Raw genomic sequence first — 26,547 nt, 5'->3', positions numbered from 1 at the left:
TATATATACTGAAAGTGACAGATAATAGTGCTGTGTGTATATATATACTGATAGTGACAGATAATAGTGCTGTGTATATATATACTGATAGTGACAGATAATAGTGCTGTGTATATATATACTGATAGTAACAGATAATAGTACTGTGTATATATATACACTGATAGTGACAGATAATAGTGCTGTGTATATATATACTGATATTGACAGATAATAGTGCTGTGTGTATATATATACTGATAGTGACAGATAATAGTGCTGTGTATATATATACTGATAGTGACAGATAATAGTGCTGTGTATATATATACTGATAGTGACAGATAATAGTACTGTGTATATATATACTGATAGTGACAGACAATAGTGCTGTGTATATATATACTGATAGTGACAGATAATAGTGCTGTGTATATATATACTGATATTGACAGATAATAGTGCTGTGTATATATATATACTGATAGTGACAGATAATAGTGCTGTGTATATATATACTGATAGTGACAGATAATAGTGCTGTGTATATATATACTGATAGTGACAGATAATAGCGCTGTGTATATATATATATACTGATAGTGACAGATAATAGTGCTGTGTATATATATATACTGATAGTGACAGATAATAGTGCTGTGTATATATATACTGATAGTGACAGATAATAGTGCTGTGTATATATATATACTGATAGTGACAGATAATAGTGCTGTGTATATATATATACTGATAGTGACAGATAATAGTGCTGTGTATATATATACTGATAGTGACAGATAATAGTGCTGTGTATATATATACTGATAGTGACAGATAATAGTGCTGTGTATATATATATACTGATAGTGACAGATAATAGCGCTGTGTGTGTGTGTATATATATATATATATATATATACTGATAGTGACAGATAATAGTGCCGTGTATATATATACTGATAGTGACAGATAATAGTGCTGTATATATATATATACTGATAGTGACAGATAATAGTGCTGTATATATATATACTGATAGTGACAGATAATAGTGCTGTGTGTATATATATACTGATAGTGACAGATAATACTGCTGTGTATATATATATACTGATAGTGACAGATAATACTGCTGTGTATATATATATATACTGATAGTGACAGATAATAGCGCTGTGTATATATATATACTGATAGTGACAGATAATAGTGCTGTGTATATATATATACGGATAGTGACAGATAATAGTGCTGTGTATATATATATACTGATAGTGACAGATAATAGTGCTGTGTGTATATATACTGATAGTGACAGATAATAGTGCTGTGTATATATATATATATATATATATATATATATACTGATAGTGACAGATAATAGTGCTGTGTATATATATATATACACTGATAGTGACAGATAATAGTGCTGTGTATATATATACTGATAGTGACAGATAATACTGTTGTGTATATATATACTGATAGTGACAGATAATAGTGCTGTGTATATATATATATACTGATAGTGACAGATAATAGTGCTGTATATATATACTGATAGTGACAGATAATAGTGCTGTGTATATATATATATATACTGACAGATAATAGTGCTGTGTATATATATATATATATACTGATAGTGACAGATAATAGTGCTGTGTATATATATATATACTGATAGTGACAGATAATAGTGCTGTGTATATATATACTGATAGTGACAGATAATAGTGCTGTGTATATATATATATATACTGATAGTGACAGATAATAGTGCTGTGTATATATATACTGATAGTGACAGATAATAGTGCTGTATATATATATATACTGATAGTGACAGATAATAGTGCTGTGTATATATAAATACTGATAGTGACAGATAATAGTGCTGTGTGTATATATACTGATAGTGACAGATAATAGTGCTGTGTATATATATATACTGATAGTGACAGATAATAGTGCTGTGTATATATATATACTGATAGTGACAGATAATAGTGCTGTATATATATATACTGATAGTGACAGATAATAGTGCTGTGTGTATATATATACTGATAGTGACAGATAATACTGCTGTGTATATATATATATATATACTGATAGTGACAGATAATAGTGCTGTGTATATATATACTGATAGTGACAGATAATAGTGCTGTATATATATATATACTGATAGTGACAGATAATAGTGCTGTGTGTGTATATATATACTGATAGTGACAGATAATAGTGCTGTGTATATATATACTGATAGTGACAGATAATAGTGCTGTATATATATATATATATATATATACTGATAGTGACAGATAATAGTGCTGTGTATATATATATACTGATAGTGACAGATAATAGTGCTGTGTATATATATATACTGATAGTGACAGATAATAGTGCTGTGTGTATATATACTGATAGTGACAGATAATAGTGCTGTGTATATATATATATATATATATACTGATAGTGACAGATAATAGTGCTGTGTATATATATATATATATACTGATAGTGACAGATAATAGTGCTGTGTATATATATATATATATACTGATAGTGACAGATAATAGTGCTGTGTGTATATATATACTGATAGTGACAGATAATAGTGCTGTGTATATATATACTGATAGTGACAGATAATAGTGCTGTATATATATATACTGATAGTGACAGATAATAGTGCTGTGTATATATATATATATATACTGATAGTGACAGATAATAGTGCTGTGTGTATATATATACTGATAGTGACAGATAATAGTGCTGTGTATATATATATACTGATAGTGACAGATAATAGTGCCGTGTATATATATATATACTGATAGTGACAGATAATAGTGCCGTGTATATATATATACTGATAGTGATAAATAATAGTGCTGTGTATATATATATACTGATAGTGACAGATAATAGTGCTGTGTATATATATACTGATAGTGACAGATAATAGTGCTGTGTATATATATATATATATACTGATAGTGACAGATAATAGTGCTGTGTATATATATACTGATAGTGACAGATAATAGTGCTGTGTATATATATATATATACTGATAGTGACAGATAATAGTGCTGTGTATATATATACTGATAGTGACAGATAATACTGTTGTGTATATATATACTGATAGTGACAGATAATAGTGCTGTGTATATATATATACTGATAGTGACAGATAATACTGCTGTGTATATATATACTGATAGTGACAGATAATAGTGCTGTGTATATATATACTGATAGTGACAGATAATAGTGCTGTGTATATATATATACTGATAGTGACAGATAATAGCGCTGTGTATATATATATATATACTGATAGTGACAGATAATAGTGCTGTATATATATACTGATAGTGACAGATAATAGTGCTGTGTATATATATACTGATAGTGACAGATAATAGTGCTGTGTATATATATATATATACTGACAGATAATAGTGCTGTGTATATATATATATATATACTGATAGTGACAGATAATAGCGCTGTGTGTGTGTATATATATATATATATATATATATATATATACTGATAGTGACAGATAATAGTGCTGTGTATATATATACTGATAGTGACAGATAATAGTGCTGTATATATATATATACTGATAGTGACAGATAATAGTGCTGTGTATATATAAATACTGATAGTGACAGATAATAGTGCTGTGTGTATATATACTGATAGTGACAGATAATAGTGCTGTGTATATATATATATATACTGATAGTGACAGATAATAGTGCTGTGTATATATATATACTGATAGTGACAGATAATAGTGCTGTATATATATATACTGATAGTGACAGATAATAGTGCTGTGTGTATATATATACTGATAGTGACAGATAATACTGCTGTGTATATATATATATATATATACTGATAGTGACAGATAATAGCGCTGTGTATATATATACTGATAGTGACAGATAATAGTGCTGTGTATATATATACTGATAGTGACAGATAATAGTGCTGTATATATATATATACTGATAGTGACAGATAATAGTGCTGTGTATATATACTGATAGTGACAGATAATAGTGCTGTGTATATATATACTGATAGTGACAGATAATAGTGCTGTGTATATATATACTGATAGTGACAGATAATAGTGCTGTGTATATATATACTGATAGTGACAGATAATAGTGCTGTATATATATATATATACTGATAGTGACAGATAATAGTGCTGTGTGTATATATATACTGATAGTGACAGATAATAGTGCTGTGTATATATATACTGATAGTGACAGATAATAGTGCTGTGTATATATATATACTGATAGTGACAGATAATAGTGCTGTGTATATATATATACTGATAGTGACAGATAATAGTGCTGTGTGTATATATACTGATAGTGACAGATAATAGTGCTGTGTATATATATATATATATATATACTGATAGTGACAGATAATAGTGCTGTGTATATATATATATATATACTGATAGTGACAGATAATAGTGCTGTGTATATATATATATATATACTGATAGTGACAGATAATAGTGCTGTGTATATATATACTGATAGTGACAGATAATAGTGCTGTGTATATATATACTGATAGTGACAGATAATAGTGCTGTGTATATATATATACTGATAGTGACAGATAATAGTGCTGTGTATATATATATATATATATATACTGATAGTGACAGATAATAGTGCTGTGTATATATATATATATACTGATAGTGACAGATAATAGTGCTGTGTGTATATATATACTGATAGTGACAGATAATAGTGCTGTGTATATATATATACTGATAGTGACAGATAATAGTGCCGTGTATATATATATATACTGATAGTGACAGATAATAGTGCCGTGTATATATATATACTGATAGTGATAAATAATAGTGCTGTGTATATATATATACTGATAGTGACAGATAATAGTGCTGTGTATATATATACTGATAGTGACAGATAATAGTGCTGTGTATATATATATATACTGATAGTGACAGATAATAGTGCTGTGTATATATATACTGATAGTGACAGATAATAGTGCTGTGTATATATATATATATACTGATAGTGACAGATAATAGTGCTGTGTATATATATACTGATAGTGACAGATAATAGTGCTGTGTATATATATATACTGATAGTGACAGATAATAGTGCTGTATATATATATATATACTGATAGTGACAGATAATAGTGCTGTGTATATATATATACTGATAGTGACAGATAATAGTGCTGTATATATATATACTGATAGTGACAGATAATAGTGCTGTGTATATATATATATATACTGAAAGTGACAGATAATAGTGATGTATATATATATATACTGATAGTGACAGATAATAGTGCTGTGTATATATATACTGATAGTGACAGATAATAGTGCTGTGTATATATATACTGATAGTGACAGATAATAGTGCTGTGTATATATATATATACTGATAGTGACAGATAATAGTGCTGTGTATATATATATACTGATAGTGACAGATAATAGTGCTGTGTATATATATATACTGATAGTGACAGATAATAGTGCTGTGTATATATATACTGATAGTGACAGATAATAGTGCTGTGTGTATATATATACTGATAGTGACAGATAATAGTGCTGTGTATATATATATACTGATAGTGACAGATAATAGTGCTGTGTATATATATATACTGATAGTGACAGATAATAGTGCTGTGTATATATATATATACTGATAGTGACAGATAATAGTGCTGTGTGTATATATATACTGATAGTGACAGATAATAGTGCTGTGTATATATATATACTGATAGTGACAGATAATAGTGCTGTGTATATATATATACTGATAGTGACAGATAATAGTGCTGTGTGTATATATATATACTGATAGTGACAGATAATAGTGCTGTGTATATATATATACTGATAGTGACAGATAATAGTGCTGTGTATATATACACTGATAGTGACAGATAATAGTGCTGTGTATATATATATATACTGATAGTGACAGATAATAGTGCTGTGTATATATATATATATACTGATAGTGACAGATAATAGTGCTGTGTATATATACTGATAGTGACAGATAATAGTGCTGTGTATATATATATATACTGATAGTGACAGATAATAGTGCTGTGTATATATATATATATATATATACTGATAGTGACAGATAATAGTGCTGTGTATATATATATATACTGATAGTGACAGATAATAGTGCTGTGTGTATATATATATATACTGATAGTGACAGATAATAGTGCTGTGTATATATATATACTGATAGTGACAGATAATAGTGCTGTGTATATATATATACTGATAGTGACAGATAATAGTGCTGTGTGTATATATATATATACTGATAGTGACAGATAATAGTGCTGTGTATATATATATACTGATAGTGACAGATAATAGTGCTGTGTATATATATATATACTGATAGTGACAGATAATAGTGCTGTGTATATATATATACTGATAGTGACAGATAATAGTGCTGTGTATATATATACTGATAGTGACAGATAATAGTGCTGTGTATATATATACTGATAGTGACAGATAATAGTGCTGTGTATATATATACTGATAGTGACAGATAATAGTGCTGTGTATATATATATACTGATAGTGACAGATAATAGTGCTGTGTATATATATATACTGATAGTGACAGATAATAGTGCTGTGTATATATATACTGATAGTGACAGATAATAGTGCTGTGTATATATAAACTGATAGTAACAGATAATAGTGCTGTGTGTATATATATTCTGATAGTGACAGATAATACTGCTGTATATATATATACTGATAGTGACAGATAATAGTGCTGTGTATATATATATATACTGATAGTGACAGATAATAGTGCTGTGTATATATATACTGATAGTGACAGATAATAGTGCTGTATATATATATACTGATAGTGACAGATAATAGTGCTGTGTATATATATACTGATAGTGACAGATAATAGTGCTGTGTATATATATATACTGATAGTGACAGATAATAGTGCTGTGTGTATATATATATACTGATAGTGACAGATAATAGTGCTGTGTGTATATATATATACTGATAGTGACAGATAATAGTGCTGTGTATATATATATTACTGATAGTGACAGATAATAGTGCTGTGTATATATATACTGATAGTGACAGATAATAGTGCTGTGTATATATATATATACTGATAGTGACAGATAATAGTGCTGTGTATATATATACTGATAGTGACAGATAATAGTGCTGTATATATATATATACTGATAGTAACAGATAATAGTGCTGTGTATATATATACTGATAGTGACAGATAATAGTGCTGTGTATATATATATACTGATAGTGACAGATAATAGTGCTGTGTATATATATACTGATAGTAACAGATAATAGTGCTGTGTATATATATACTGATAGTGACAGATAATAGTGCTGTGTATATATATATATATATATACTGATAGTGACAGATAATAGTGCTGTGTATATATATATACTGATAGTGACAGATAATAGTGCTGTGTATATATACTGATAGTGACAGATAATAGTGCTGTGTATATATATATACACTGATAGTGACAGATAATAGTGCTGTGTGTATATATATACTGATAGTGACAGATAATAGTGCTGTGTATATATATATATATACTGATAGTGACAGATAATAGTGCTGTGTGTATATATATATACTGATAGTGACAGATAATAGTGCTGTGTATATATATATACTGATAGTGACAGATAATAGTGCTGTGTATATATATACTGATAGTGACAGATAATAGTGCTGTATATATATATACTGATAGTGACAGATAATAGTGCTGTGTATATATACTGATAGTGACAGATAATAGTGCTGTGTATATATATACTGATAGTGACAGATAATAGTGCTGTGTATATATATATACTGATAGTGACAGATAATAGTGCTGTGTATATATACTGATAGTGACAGATAATAGTGCTGTGTATATATATATACACTGATAGTGACAGATAATAGTGCTGTGTGTATATATATACTGATAGTGACAGATAATAGTGCTGTGTATATATATACTGATAGTGACAGATAATAGTGCTGTGTGTATATATATATATATACTGATAGTGACAGATAATAGTGCTGTGTATATATATACTGATAGTGACAGATAATAGTGCTGTGTATATATATATACTGATAGTGACAGATAATAGTGCTGTATATATATATACTGATAGTGACAGATAATAGTGCTGTGTATATATATACTGATAGTGACAGATAATAGTGCTGTATATATATATATATACTGATAGTGACAGATAATAGTGCTGTGTATATATATATACTGATAGTGACAGATAATAGTGCTGTGTATATATATATACTGATAGTGACAGATAATAGTGCTGTGTATATATATACTGATAGTGACAGATAATAGTGCTGTGTATATATATACTGATAGTGACAGATAATAGTGCTGTGTATATATATACTGATAGTGACAGATAATAGTGCTGTGTATATATATATACTGATAGTGACAGATAATAGTGCTGTATATATATATATATATATACTGATAGTGACAGATAATAGTGCTGTGTATATATATATATACTGATAGTGACAGATAATAGTGCTGTATATATATATACTGATAGTGACAGATAATAGTGCTGTGTATATATATACTGATAGTGACAGATAATAGTGCTGTATATATATATATACTGATAGTGACAGATAATAGTGCTGTGTATATATATACTGATAGTGACAGATAATAGTGCTGTGTATATATATATACTGATAGTGACAGATAATAGTGCTGTGTATATATACTGATAGTGACAGATAATAGTGCTGTGTATATATACTGATAGTGACAGATAATAGTGCTGTGTATATATATATACTGATAGTGACAGATAATAGTGCTGTGTATATATATATACTGATAGTGACAGATAATAGTGCTGTGTATATATATACTGATAGTGACAGATAATAGTGCTGTGTATATATATACTGATAGTGACAGATAATAGTGCTGTGTATATATATATACTGATAGTGACAGATAATAGTGCTGTGTATATATATATACTGATAGTGACAGATAATAGTGCTGTGTATATATATACTGATAGTGACAGATAATAGTGCTGTGTATATATATACTGATAGTGACAGATAATAGTGCTGTGTATATATATACTGATAGTGACAGATAATAGTGCTGTGTATATATATACTGATAGTGACAGATAATAGTGCTGTGTATATATATATATACTGATAGTGACAGATAATAGTGCTGTGTATATATATATATACTGATAGTGACAGATAATAGTGCTGTGTATATATATACGGATAGTGACAGATAATAGTGCTGTGTATATATATACTGATAGTGACAGATAATAGTGCTGTGTATATATATATACTGATAGTGACAGATAATAGTGCTGTGTATATATATACTGATAGTGACAGATAATAGTGCTGTGTATATATATACTGATAGTGACAGATAATAGTGCTGTGTATATATATATACTGATAGTGACAGATAATAGTGCTGTGTATATATATACTGATAGTGACAGATAATAGTGCTGTGTATATATATATATATATATACTGATAGTGACAGATAATAGTGCTGTGTGTATATATACTGATAGTGACAGATAATAGTGCTGTATATATATATACTGATAGTGACAGATAATAGTGCTGTGTATATATATATATATATACTGATAGTGACAGATAATAGTGCTGTGTATATATATATACTGATAGTGACAGATAATAGTGCTGTATATATATATACTGATAGTGACAGATAATAGTGCTGTGTATATATATATATATACTGATAGTGACAGATAATAGTGCTGTGTATATATATATATATATACTGATAGTGACAGATAATAGTGCTGTGTATATATATATATATATACTGATAGTGACAGATAATAGTGCTGTGTATATATATACTGATAGTGACAGATAATAGTGCTGTGTATATATATATACTGATAGTGACAGATAATAGTGCTGTGTATATATATACTGATAGTGACAGATAATAGTGCTGTGTATATATATATATATATACTGATAGTGACAGATAATAGTGCTGTGTATATATATATATACTGATAGTGACAGATAATAGTGCTGTATATATATATATATACTGATAGTGACAGATAATAGTGCTGTGTATATATATACTGATAGTGACAGATAATAGTGCTGTGTATATATATATATACTGATAGTGACAGATAATAGTGCTGTGTATATATATACTGATAGTGACAGATAATAGTGCTGTGTATATATATACTGATAGTGACAGATAATAGTGCTGTGTATATATATATACTGATAGTGACAGATAATAGTGCTGTGTATATATATATATACTGATAGTGACAGATAATAGTGCTGTATATATATATATACTGATAGTGACAGATAATAGTGCTGTGTATATATATACTGATAGTGACAGATAATAGTGCTGTGTATATATATATATATACTGATAGTGACAGATAATAGTGCTGTGTGTATATATATACTGATAGTGACAGATAATAGTGCTGTGTGTATATATACTGATAGTGACAGATAATAGTGCTGTGTGTATATATATACTGATAGTGACAGATAATAGTACTGTGTATATATATACTGATAGTGACAGATAATAGTGCTGTATATATATACTGACAGATAATAGTGCTGTATATATATACTGACAGATAATAGAGCTGTGTGTATATATATACTGATAGTGACAGATAATAGTGCTGTATATATATACTGACAGATAATAGTGCTGTATATATATACTGACAGATAATAGAGCTGTGTGTATATATATACTGATAGTGACAGATAATAGTGCTGTGTATATATATATATACTGATAGTGACAGATAATAGTGCTGTGTATATATATACTGATAGTGATAGATAATAGTGCTGTGTATATATATACTGATAGTGACAGATAATAGTGCTGTGTATATATATATACTGATAGTGACAGATAATAGTGCTGTGTATATATATATACTGATAGTGACAGATAATAGTGCTGTGTATATATATATACTGATAGTGACAGATAATAGTGCTGTGTGTATATATACTGATAGTGACAGATAATAGTGCTGTGTGTATATATACTGATAGTGACAGATAATAGTGCTGTGTATATATATATATACTGATAGTGACAGATAATAGTGCTGTGTATATATATACTGATAGTGACAGATAATAGTGCTGTGTATATATATATATACTGATAGTGACAGATAATAGTGCTGTGTATATATATATACTGATAGTGACAGATAATAGTGCTGTGTATATATATATATATATATACTGATAGTGACAGATAATAGTGCTGTGTATATATATATATACTGATAGTGACAGATAATAGTGCTGTGTATATATATACTGATAGTGATAGATAATAGTGCTGTGTATATATATACTGATAGTGACAGATAATAGTGCTGTGTATATATATATACTGATAGTGACAGATAATAGTACTGTGTATATATATACTGATAGTGACAGATAATAGTGCTGTATATATATACTGACAGATAATAGTGCTGTGTGTATATATACTGATAGTGACAGATAATAGTGCTGTGTATATATATATATACTGATAGTGACAGATAATAGTGCTGTGTATATATATACTGATAGTGATAGATAATAGTGCTGTGTATATATATACTGATAGTGACAGATAATAGTGCTGTGTATATATATATACTGATAGTGACAGATAATAGTGCTGTGTATATATATACTGATAGTGACAGATAATAGTGCTGTGTATATATATACGGATAGTGACAGATAATAGTGCTGTGTATATATATACTGATAGTGACAGATAATAGTGCTGTGTATATATATACTGATAGTGACAGATAATAGTGCTGTATATATATATATACTGATAGTGACAGATAATAGTGCTGTGTGTATATATATATACTGATAGTGACAGATAATAGTGCTGTGTATATATATATACTGATAGTGACAGATAATAGTGCTGTGTATATATATACGGATAGTGACTATCAGTATATATATATATATATACACAGCACTATTATCTGTCACTATCAGTATATATATACAGATAATAGTGCTGTATATATATACTGACAGATAATAGTGCTGTGTGTATATATACTGATAGTGACAGATAATAGTGCTGTGTATATATATATATACTGATAGTGACAGATAATAGTGCTGTGTGTGTATATATACTGATAGTGACAGATAATAGTGCTGTGTATATATATACTGATAGTGATAGATAATAGTGCTGTGTATATATATACTGATAGTGACAGATAATAGTGCTGTGTATATATATATATACTGATAGTGACAGATAATAGTGCTGTGTATATATATACTGATAGTGACAGATAATAGTGCTGTATATATATATACTGATAGTGACAGATAATAGTGCTGTGTGTATATATATATACTGATAGTGACAGATAATAGTGCTGTGTATATATATATACTGATAGTGACAGATAATAGTGCTGTGTATATATATATATACTGATAGTGACAGATAATAGTGCTGTGTATATATATATATACTGATAGTGACAGATAATAGTGCTGTGTGTATATATATACTGATAGTGACAGATAATAGTGCTGTGTGTATATATATACTGATAGTGACAGATAATAGTGCTGTGTATATATATATATACTGATAGTGACAGATAATAGTGCTGTGTATATATATATACTGATAGTGACAGATAATAGTGCTGTGTGTATATATACTGATAGTGACAGATAATAGTGCTGTGTATATATATACTGATAGTGACAGATAATAGTGCTGTATATATATATATATACTGATAGTGACAGATAATAGTGCTGTGTATATATATACTGATAGTGACAGATAATAGTGCTGTATATATATATACTGATAGTGACAGATAATAGTGCTGTGTGTATATATATACTGATAGTGACAGATAATAGTGCTGTGTGTATATATATACTGATAGTGACAGATAATAGTGCTGTATATATATATATATACTGATAGTGACAGATAATAGTGCTGTGTATATATATACTGATAGTGACAGATAATAGTGCTGTGTATATATATATACTGATAGTGACAGATAATAGTGCTGTGTATATATATACTGATAGTGACAGATAATAGTGCTGTGTATATATATACTGATAGTGACAGATAATAGTGCTGTGTGTATATATATACTGATAGTGACAGATAATAGTGCTGTGTATATATATACTGATAGTGACAGATAATAGTGCTGTGTATATATATATACTGATAGTGACAGATAATAGTGCTGTATATATATATACTGATAGTGACAGATAATAGTGCTGTGTATATATATACTGATAGTGACAGATAATAGTGCTGTGTATATATATACTGATAGTGACAGATAATAGTGCTGTGTATATATATACTGATAGTGACAGATAATAGTGCTGTGTATATATATACTGATAGTGACAGATAATAGTGCTGTGTATATATATACTGATAGTGACAGATAATAGTGCTGTGTATATATATATACTGATAGTGACAGATAATAGTGCTGTGTATATATATATACTGATAGTGACAGATAATAGTGCTGTGTATATATATATACTGATAGTGACAGATAATAGTGCTGTGTATATATATATACTGATAGTGACAGATAATAGTGCTGTATATATATATATACTGATAGTGACAGATAATAGTGCTGTGTGTATATATATACTGATAGTGACAGATAATAGCGCTGTGTGTATATATATACTGATAGTGACAGATAATAGTGCTGTGTATATATATATATATATACTGATAGTGACAGATAATAGTGCTGTGTATATATATACTGATAGTGACAGATAATAGTGCTGTGTATATATATACTGATAGTGACAGATAATAGTGCCGTGTATATATATATACTGATAGTGACAGATAATAGTGCTGTGTATATATATATACTGATAGTGACAGATAATAGCGCTGTGTATATATATATATATACACTGATAGTGACAGATAATAGTACTGTGTATATATATACTGATAGTGACAGATAATAGTGCTGTGTATATATATACTGATAGTGACAGATAATAGTGCTGTGTATATATATATATATACTGATAGTGACAGATAATAGTGCTGTGTATATATATACTGATAGTGACAGATAATAGTGCTGTGTATATATATACTGATAGTGACAGATAATAGTGCTGTGTATATATATACTGATAGTGACAGATAATAGTGCTGTATATATATATATACTGATAGTGACAGATAATAGTGCTGTGTATATATATACTGATAGTGACAGATAATAGTGCTGTGTATATATATATACTGATAGTGACAGATAATAGTGCTGTATATATATATATACTGATAGTGACAGATAATAGTGCTGTGTATATATATATACTGATAGTGACAGATAATAGTGCTGTGTATATATATACTGATAGTGACAGATAATAGTGCTGTGTATATATATACTGATAGTGACAGATAATAATGCTGTGTATATATATATACTGATAGTGACAGATAATAGTGCTGTGTGTATATATATACTGATAGTGACAGATAATAGTGCTGTGTATATATATACTGATAGTGACAGATAATAGTGCTGTGTATATATATATACTGATAGTGACAGATAATAGTGCTGTGTATATATATACTGATAGTGACAGATAATAGTGCTGTGTATATATATATATATATATATATATATATACTGATAGTGACAGATAATAGTGCTGTGTATATATATATATATACTGATAGTGACAGATAATAGTGCTGTGTATATATATACTGATAGTGACAGATAATAATGCTGTGTATATATATATACTGATAGTGACAGATAATAGTGCTGTGTGTATATATATACTGATAGTGACAGATAATAGTGCTGTGTATATATATACTGATAGTGACAGATAATAATGCTGTGTATATATATATACTGATAGTGACAGATAATAGTGCTGTGTGTATATATATACTGATAGTGACAGATAATAGTGCTGTGTATATATATATACTGATAGTGGCAGATAATAGTGCTGTGTATATATATATACTGATAGTGACAGATAATAGTGCTGTGTATATATATATATATACTGATAGTGACAGATAATAGTGCTGTGTATATATATACTGATAGTGACAGATAATAGTGCTGTGTATATATATATACTGATAGTGACAGATAATAGTGCTGTGTATATATATACTGATAGTGACAGATAATAGAGCTGTGTATATATATACTGATAGTGACAGATAATAGTGCTATGTATATATATACTGATAGTGACAGATAATAGTGCTGTGTATATATATATACTGATAGTGACAGATAATAGCGCTGTGTATATATATATACTGATAGTGACAGATAATAGTGCTGTGTATATATATATACTGATAGTGACAGATAATAGTGCTGTGTATATATATATACTGATAGTGACAGATAATAGTGCTGTGTGTATATATACTGATAGTGACAGATAATAGTGCTGTGTATATATATATATACTGATAGTGACAGATAATAGTGCTGTGTATATATATATACTGATAGTGACAGATAATAGCGCTGTGTATATATATATACTGATAGTGACAGATAATAGTGCTGTGTATATATATATACTGATAGTGACAGATAATAGTGCTGTGTATATATATACTGATAGTGACAGATAATAGTGCTGTATAAATATATACTGATAGTGACAGATAATAGTGCTGTGTATATATATACTGATAGTGACAGATAATAGTGCTGTGTATATATATATATATACTGATAGTGACAGATAATAGTGCTGTGTATATATATATACTGATAGTGACAGATAATAGTGCTGTGTATATATATACTGATAGTGACAGATAATAGTGCTGTATATATATATACTGATAGTGACAGATAATAGTGCTGTGTATATATATACTGATAGTGACAGATAATAGTGCTGTGTATATATATATATATACTGATAGTGACAGATAATAGTGCTGTGTATATATATATACTGATAGTGACAGATAATAGTGCTGTGTATATATATATACTGATAGTGACAGATAATAGCGCTGTGTATATATATACTGATAGTGACAGATAATAGTGCTGTATATATATATATATACTGATAGTGACAGATAATAGTGCTGTGTATATATATATACTGATAGTGACAGATAATAGTGCTGTGTATATATATATACTGATAGTGACAGATAATAGTGCTGTGTGTATATATATATACTGATAGTGACAGATAATAGTGCTGTGTATATATATATACTGATAGTGACAGATAATAGTGCTGTGTATATATATATACTGATAGTGACAGATAATAGTGCTGTGTATATATATATACTGATAGTGACAGATAATAGTGCTGTGTATATATATATATACTGATAGTGACAGATAATAGTGCTGTGTGTATATATATACTGATAGTGACAGATAATAGTGCTGTGTATATATATATATACTGATAGTGACAGATAATAGCGCTGTGTATATATATATACTGATAGTGACAGATAATAGTGCTGTGTATATATATATATACTGATAGTGACAGATAATAGCGCTGTGTGTATATATATACTGATAGTGACAGATAATAGTGCTGTGTATATATATATATATATATACTGATAGTGACAGATAATAGTGCTGTGTATATATATATACTGATAGTGACAGATAATAGTGCTGTGTATATATATATACTGATAGTGACAGATAATAGTGCTGTGTATATATACTGATAGTGATAGATAATAGTGCTGTGTATATATATATACTGATAGTGACAGATAATAGTGCTGTGTATATATATATACTGATAGTGACAGATAATAGTGCTGTGTATATATATATATACTGATAGTGACAGATAATAGCGCTGTGTGTATATATATACTGATAGTGACAGATAATAGTGCTGTGTATATATATATATATATATACTGATAGTGACAGATAATAGTGCTGTGTATATATATATACTGATAGTGACAGATAATAGTGCTGTGTATATATATATACTGATAGTGACAGATAATAGTGCTGTGTATATATACTGATAGTGATAGATAATAGTGCTGTGTATATATATATACTGATAGTGACAGATAATAGTGCTGTTTATATATATATATATACTGATAGTGACAGATAATAGTGCTGTGTATATATATATACTGATAGTGACAGATAATAGTGCTGTGTATATATATATACTGATAGTGACAGATAATAGTGCTGTGTATATATATACTGATAGTGACTGATAATAGTGCTGTGTATATATATATACTGATAGTGACAGATAATAGTGCTGTGTATATATATACTGATAGTGACAGATAATAGTGCTGTGTATATATATATACTGATAGTGACAGATAATAGTGCTGTGTATATATATATACTGATAGTGACAGATAATAGTGCTGTGTATATATATATACTGATAGTGACAGATAATAGTGCTGTGTATATATATACTGATAGTGACAGATAATAGTGCTGTGTATATATATATACTGATAGTGACAGATAATAGTGCTGTGTATATATATATACTGATAGTGACAGATAATAGTGCTGTGTATATATATACTGATAGTGACAGATAATAGTGCTGTGTGTATATATATACTGATAGTGACAGATAATAGTGCTGTGTATATATATATATATATATATACTGATAGTGACAGATAATAGTGCTGTGTATATATATATATATATATACTGATAGTGACAGATAATAGCGCTGTGTATATATATACTGATAGTGACAGATAATAGTGCTGTGTATATATATATATACTGATAGTGACAGATAATAGTGCAGTATATATATATATATATACTGATAGTGACAGATAATAGTGCTGTGTATATATATACTGATAGTGACAGATAATAGCGCTGTGTATATATATATACTGATAGTGACAGATAATAGCGCTGTGTATATATATATACTGATAGTGACAGATAATAGTGCTGTGTATATATATATACTGATAGTGACAGATAATAGTGCTGTGTATATATATATACTGATAGTCTCTCGTACCTGGACAGTTGCTTTCTGGTCTCTGTGTAGTTGCAGGACCTGTGATGATGTCACGGTCATGTGAACAGTCACGTATATGGGAGGAGTCAGCGGTCACATGACCAGGATCTTTGTTACATAGTATTCAGATGTGCTGGATTATGTAGTAGAGCTGTATATATGTGTAATGTGCATGTAGTAGAGCTGTATATATGTGTAATGTGCATGTAGCAGAGCTGTGTATATGTGTAATGTGCATGTAGCAGAGCTGTATATATGTGTAATGTGCATGTAGTAGAGCTGTATATGTGTAATGTGCATGTAGTAGAGCTGTATATATGTGTAATGTGCAGGTAGTAGAGCTGTATATATGTGTAATGTGCATGTAGTAGAGCTGTATATGTGTAATGTGCATGTAGTAGAGCTGTATATATGTGTAATGTACATGTAGTAGAGCTGTATATATGTGTGTAATGTACATGTAGTAGAGCTGTATATGTGTAATGTGCATGTAGTAGAGCTGTATATATGTGTAATGTGCATGTAGTAGAGCTGTATATGTGTAATGTGCATGTAGTAGAGCTGTATATATGTGTAATGTGCATGTAGTAGAGCTGTATATGTGTAATGTGCATGTAGTAGAGCTGTATATATGTGTAATGTGCATGTAGTAGAGCTGTATATATGTGTAATGTACATGTAGTAGACCTGTATATGTGTAATGTGCATGTAGTAGAGCTGTATATATGTGTAATGTGCATGTAGTAGAGCTGTATATATGTGTAATGTGCATGTAGTAGAGCTGTATATATGTGTAATGTGCATGTAGTAGAGCTGTATATATGTGTAATGTGCATGTAGTAGAGCTGTATATATGTGTAATGTGCATGTAGTAGAGCTGTATATATGTGTAATGTGCATGTAGTAGAGCTGTATATATGTGTAATGTGCATGTAGTAGAGCTGTATATATGTGTAATGTGCATGTAGTAGAGCTGTATATGTGTAATGTGCATGTAGTAGAGCTGTATATGTGTAATGTGCATGTAGTAGAGCTGTATATGTGTAATGTGCATGTAGTAGGTCTGTATATGTGTAATGTGCATGTAGTAGAGCTGTATATGTGTAATGTGCATGTAATAGAGCTGTATATGTGTAATGTGCATGTAGTAGAGCTGTATATATGTGTAATGTGCATGTAGTAGAGCTGTATATGTGTAATGTGCATGTAGTAGAGCTGTATATGTGTAATGTGCATGTAGTAGAGCTGTATATGTGTAATGTGCATGTAGTAGAGCTGTATATGTGTAATGTGCATGTAGTAGAGCTGTATATGTGTAATGTGCATGTAGTAGAGCTGTATATATGTGTAATGTGCATGTAGTGGAGCTGTATATATGTGTAATGTGCATGTAGTAGAGCTGTATATGTGTAATGTGCATGTAGTAGAGCTGTATATGTGTAATGTGCATGTAGTAGAGCTGTATATATGTGTAATGTGCATGTAGTGGAGCTGTATATATGTGTAATGTGCATGTAGTAGAGCTGTATATGTGTAATGTGCATGTAGTAGAGCTGTATATATGTGTAATGTGCATGTAGTAGAGCTGTATATATGTGTAATGTACATGTAGTAGAGCTGTATATATGTGTAATGTGCATGTAGTAGAGCTGTGTATATGTGTAATGTGCATGAAGCAGAGCTGTATATATGTGTAATGTGCATGTAGTGGAGCTGTATATATGTGTAATGTGCATGTAGTAGAGCTGTATATGTGTAATGTGCATGTAGTAGAGCTGTATATATGTGTAATGTGCATGTAGTAGAGCTGTATATATGTGTAATGTGCATGTAGTAGAGCTGTATATGTGTAATGTGCATGTAGTAGAGCTGTATATGTGTAATGTGCATGTAGTGGAGCTGTATATATGTGTAATGTGCATGTAGTGGAGCTGTATATATGTGTAATGTACATGTAGTAGAGCTGTATATGTGTAATGTGCATGTAGTAGAGCTGTATATGTGTAATGTGCATGTAGTAGAGCTGTATATGTGTAATGTGCATGTAGCAGAGCTGTGTATATGTGTAATGTGCATGTAGTAGAGCTGTATATATGTGTAATGTGCATGTAGTAGAGCTGTATATGTGTAATGTGCATGTAGTAGAGCTGTATATGTGTAATGTGCATGTAGTAGAGCTGTATATGTGTAATGTACATGTAGTAGAGCTGTATATATATGTGTAATGTACATGTAGTAGAGCTGTATATGTGTAATGTGCATGTAGCAGAGCTGTATATATGTGCAATGTGCATGTAGTAGAGCTGTATATATGTGTAATGTGCATGTAGTAGAGCTGTATATATGTGTAATGTGCATGTAGTAGAGCTGTATATATGTGTAATGTGCATGTAGTAGAGCTGTATATGTGTAATGTGCATGTAGTAGAGCTGTATATGTGTGTAATGTGCATGTAGTAGAGCTGTATATATGTAATGTGCATGTAGTAGAGCTGTATATATGTGTAATGTGCATGTAGTAGAGCTGTATATGTGTAATGTGCATGTAGTAGAGCTGTATATGTGTAATGTGCATGTAGTAGAGCTGTATATGTGTAATGTGCATGTAGTAGAGCTGTATATATGTGTAATGTGCATGTAGTAGAGCTGTATATATGTGTAATGTGCATGTAGTAGAGCTGTATATATGTGTAATGTGCATGTAGTAGAGCTGTATATATGTGTAATGTGCATGTAGTAGAGCTGTATATATGTGTAATGTGCATGTAGTAGAGCTGTATATATGTGTAATGTGCATGTAGTAGAGCTGTATATATGTGTAATGTGCATGTAGTAGAGCTGTATATATGTGTAATGTGCATGTAGTAGAGCTGTATATATGTGTAATGTGCATGTAGTAGAGCTGTATATATGTGTAATGTGCATGTAGTAGAGCTGTATATATGTGTAATGTGCATGTAGTAGAGCTGTATATATGTGTAATGTGCATGTAGTAGAGCTGTATATATGTGTAATGTGCATGTAGTAGAGCTGTATATATGTGTAATGTGCATGTAGTAGAGCTGTATATGTGTGTAATGTGCATGTAGTAGAGCTTTATATATATGTGTAATGTGCATGTAGTAGAGCTGTATATATGTGTAATGTGCATGTAGCAGAGCTGTATATGTGTAATGTGCATGTAGCAGAGCTGTATATATGTGTAATGTGCATGTAGTAGAGCTGTATATATGTGTAATGTGCATGTAGTAGAGCTGTATATATGTGTAATGTGCATGTAGTAGAGCTGTATATATGTGTAATGTGCATGTAGTAGAGCTGTATATATGTGTAATGTGCATGTAGTAGAGCTGTATATATGTGTAATGTGCATGTAGTAGAGCTGTATATATGTGTAATGTGCATGTAGTAGAGCTGTATATATGTGTAATGTGCATGTAGTAGAGCTGTATATATGTGTAATGTGCATGTAGCAGAGCTGTATATGTGTAATGTGCATGTAGTAGAGCTGTATATATGTGTAATGTGAATGTAGTAGAGCTGTATATATGTGTAATGTGCATGTAGTAGAGCTGTATATATGTGTAATGTACATGTAGTAGAGCTGTATATGTGTAATGTGCATGTAGTAGAGCTGTATATATGTGTAATGTGCATGTAGTAGAGCTGTATATATGTGTAATGTGCATGTAGTAGAGCTGTATATATGTGTAATGTGCATGTAGTAGAGCTGTATATATGTGTAATGTGCATGTAGTAGAGCTGTATATATGTGTAATGTGCATGTAGTAGAGCTGTATATATGTGTAATGTGCATGTAGTAGAGCTGTATATGTGTAATGTGCATGTAGCAGAGCTGTATATGTGTAATGTGCATGTAGTAGAGCTGTATATGTGTAATGTGCATGTAGTAGAGCTGTATATGTGTAATGTAAACAATATATAAGAATAATTGTTCCGCTCACCACTCATTCGCAGTCAAGACGCCACATTCCATGATTATTCCGTGCGCGGGCCAGAGAGCTACGTCGGGAGTAGGTAGAGATCCAAGGAGAAAGGTTAGAGGTCCAGCACACGATTTGATGTGAAAAATACAAAACTGTTTATTTAAGTCAAAATTAAAACAAGAAATTAAAGAATCCCGGGAGAGAACGCCTACGCGTTTCGACTCTTCAGTTCTTAATCACAGCTGCTCTGTAATGATAGGGGTAGGGAAACGAACAAGTGAGCCCTAATCTACCCGCCACTCTGTCCCTGCCTACTTGCATGACCTGCCTTAGGCGACGGGGTACAACTGGGCGACGGTCCCTACGCTCAGTAAGTGCACGAGACAAACAGACAAGGGTACACAAAGCTAAGGGAAATGGGGCAGTTGCCCACGGCAACACCGTGAGCAACAAGAGAGGTGAACGAGCCAAGTCAAACCAGGAGTGCACGAGGTACCAAACACAGAGTAGGAGAGTAGTCAGAAAGCCAGGGTCAGTATGGAGCAGGATCAAATAGTCAGAAGCTGCAGCAGGGCCAGGAAACCACATGGGAAGAATCACAAGCAAAGGAGGAACAGGAAAGGCAGGTATAAATAGACAGAGGGCGGGAGCTAGCTGAGTCTGGCCAGGCTGTGATAGGCTCTCCCACTCCTAAGCCTGCCATCCTGAGTGGTGGAAGATGGAGTTAGTCTCAGAGACATAGAACCAGGTGCAGACTGATTACCTATGGGTGTTAATCCCGAAGCTTTGCCTGGCAGATCCTTTACATGCTCTCTGCTGTATCGATTCTGCTTTTTATGGATCAGATATTAGGAAAAACAAGGAGGTCGGAGTGCTCAGAATTAACGTCTTCAGGTTGATTGTCTGTTGGGTTCAGTTTCTTTGCTTATTTTTAGCCGCACACTGAACAGAATCAGAGAAAAGGAGACAAAGTGCAATGCAAACAAGTGAATAACCAGCATAAGAGGCGCGTTCTATGATATCACATGGAGATGTTCTCACCTCTGCACATCAAAAGATACAACAAATACAATCCATTTATCTGCCTCCTGGAAAGTTGTGTCTTTTCACACATTAGTCCATTTATAAATCAGGTGCTCGGATAGGGAGGGAAAGGGTGAATGTGAAGCCAGATCACGCAATTAACCCTTTATGGTACACAACGTATTATTTTATGGGCAATATCATGAAACTTTTTTTGAAACCACGTTTAAGGCATCTATGGGAACTGGAATAATAGGGAAAGGGAAGTTCATCAGATGAAGGAATGTAAAAAGCTACAGATGGAAATATCAGTCCGATTCCTGTCTATTTCCAATGAACTATAAGGCGAGGGAGTCAATTAACTTGTTTTTATATGTGTGAATACAACCCTGTGGAAAGAAAGTGGCGACGGGCGTATAATCACCTAGGAAGGAAATATTAAACAGAAAAATACCAAACCGTTTCTCCACACTGTCCAAACACATCCCTATATGTGAATAAAGCACGGAAGATCCAGAGACCAGTATACAGAGACATATATACATAGAAGATCCAGAGACCAGTATACAGAGACATATACACATAGAAGATCCAGAGACAAGTATACAGAGACATATACACATAGAAGATCCAGAGACAAGTATACAGAGACATATACACATAGAAGATCCAGAGACAAGTATACAGAGACATATACACATAGAAGATCCAGAGACAAGTATACAGAGACATATACACATAGAAGATCCAGAGACCAGTATACAGAGACATATATACATAGAAGATCCAGAGACCAGTATACAGAGACATGTATACATAGATCTAGAGACCAGTATACAGAGACATATATACATAGATCTAGAGACCAGTATAAAGAGACATATATACATAGAAGATCCAGAGACCAGTATACAGAGACATATACACATAGAAGATCCAGAGACCAGTATACAGAGACATATACACATAGAAGATCCAGAGACCAGTATACAGAGACATATATACATAGAAGATCCAGAGACCAGTATACAGAAACATATATACATAGAAGATCCAGAGACCAGTATACAGAGACATATACACATAGAAGATCCAGAGACAAGTATACAGAGACATATACACATAGAAGATCCAGAGACCAGTATACAGAGACATATACACATAGAAGATCCAGAGACCAGTATACAGAGACATATACACATAGAAGATCCAGAGACCAGTATACAGCGACATATACACATAGAAGATCCCGAGACCAGTATACAGAGACATATACACATAGAAGATCCAGAGACCAGTATACAGAGACATATACACATAGAAGATCCAGAGACCAGTATACAGAGACATATACACATAGAAGATCCAGAGACCAGTATACAGAGACATATATACATAGAAGATCCAGAGACCAGTATACAGAGACATATATACATAGAAGACCCAGAGACCAGTATACAGAGACATATACACATAGAAGATCCAGAGACCAGTATACAGAGACATATATACATAGAAGATCCAGAGACCAGTATACAGAGACATATATACATAGAAGATCCAGAGACCAGTATACAGAGACATATATACATAGAAGATCCAGAGACCAGTATACAGAGACATATATACATAGATCTAGAGACCAGTATACAGAGACATATATACATAGAAGATCCAGAGACCAGTATACAGAGACATATATACATAGAAGATCCAGAGACCAGTATACAGAGACATATATACATAGAAGATCCAGAGACCAGTATACAAAGACATATATACATAGAAGATCCAGAGACCAGTATACAGAGACATATATACATAGATCTAGAGACCAGTATACAGAGACATATATACATAGAAGATCCAGAGACCAGTATACAGAGACATATACACATAGAAGATCCAGAGACCAGTATACAGAGACATATATACATAGAAGATCCAGAGACCAGTATACAGAGACATATATACATAGAAGATCCAGAGACCAGTATACAGAGACATATACACATAGAAGATCCAGAGACCAGTATACAGAGACATATACACATAGAAGATCCAGAGACCAGTATACAGAGACATATATACATAGAAGATCCAGAGACCAGTATACAGAGACATATATACATAGAAGATCCAGAGACCAGTATACAGAGACATATATACATAGAAGATCCAGAGAACAGTATACAGAGACATATATACATAGAAGATCCAGAGAACAGTATACAGAGACATATATACATAGATGATCCAGAGACCAGTATACAGAGACATATATACATAGAAGATCCAGAGACCAGTATACAGAGACATATATACATAGAAGATCCAGAGACCAGTATACAGAGACATATATACATAGAAGATCCAGAGACCAGTATACAGAGACATATATACATAGAAGATCCAGAGACCAGTATACAGAGACATATATACATAGAAGATCCAGAGACCAGTATACAGAGACATATATACATAGAAGATCCAGAGAACAGTATACAGAGACATATATACAAAGAAGATCCAGATACCAGTATACAAGGACATATATACATAGAAGATCCAGAGACCAGTATACAGAGACATATACACATAGAAGATCCAGAGACAAGTATACAGAGACATATACACATAGAAGATCCAGAGACAAGTATACAGAGACATATATACATAGAAGATCCAGAGAACAGTATACAGAGACATATATACATAGAAGATCCAGAGACCAGTATACAGAGACATATATACATAGAAGATCCAGAGACCAGTATACAGAGACATATACACATAGAAGATCCAGAGACCAGTATACAGAGACATATATACATAGAAGATCCAGAGACCAGTATACAGAGACATATATACATAGAAGATCCAGAGACCAGTATACAGAGACATATATACATAGAAGATCCAGAGACCAGTATACAGAGACATATATACATAGAAGATCCAGAGACCAGTATACAGAGACATATATACATAGAAGATACAGAGACCAGTACACAGAGACATATATACATAGAAGATCCAGAGACCAGTACACAGAGACATATACACATAGAAGATCCAGAGACCAGTACACAGAGACATATACACATAGAAGATCCAGAGACCAGTACACAGAGACATATACACATAGAAGATCCAGAGACCAGTATACAGAGGCATATACACATAGAAGAT

The 26,547-nt window shown here is 31.1% G+C and overlaps 1 protein-coding gene across 1 annotated transcript in view; it reads right to left on the bottom strand.

Annotated features, from left to right (window-relative positions):
• LOC142748296 (uncharacterized) overlaps positions 1 to 18,442 on the bottom strand; it is a 51,189-nt gene extending 32,747 nt beyond the window's left edge. Inside the window, exon 1 of the mRNA XM_075855396.1 lies at positions 18,387 to 18,442. The gene's annotated coding sequence lies outside the window, so the exon portion shown is untranslated. The remainder of the gene's footprint in view (positions 1 to 18,386) is intronic.
• Between the last annotated feature and the right edge of the window lie 8,105 nt (positions 18,443 to 26,547).

Source organism: Rhinoderma darwinii, chromosome 1, assembly GCF_050947455.1.
Source record: "Rhinoderma darwinii isolate aRhiDar2 chromosome 1, aRhiDar2.hap1, whole genome shotgun sequence".
NCBI classification, from domain to species: Eukaryota; Metazoa; Chordata; class Amphibia; order Anura; family Rhinodermatidae; genus Rhinoderma; species Rhinoderma darwinii.
The sequence above is the reverse complement of the archived record's forward strand: the minus strand, read 5'-3'. Positions and strand labels throughout refer to the sequence as shown.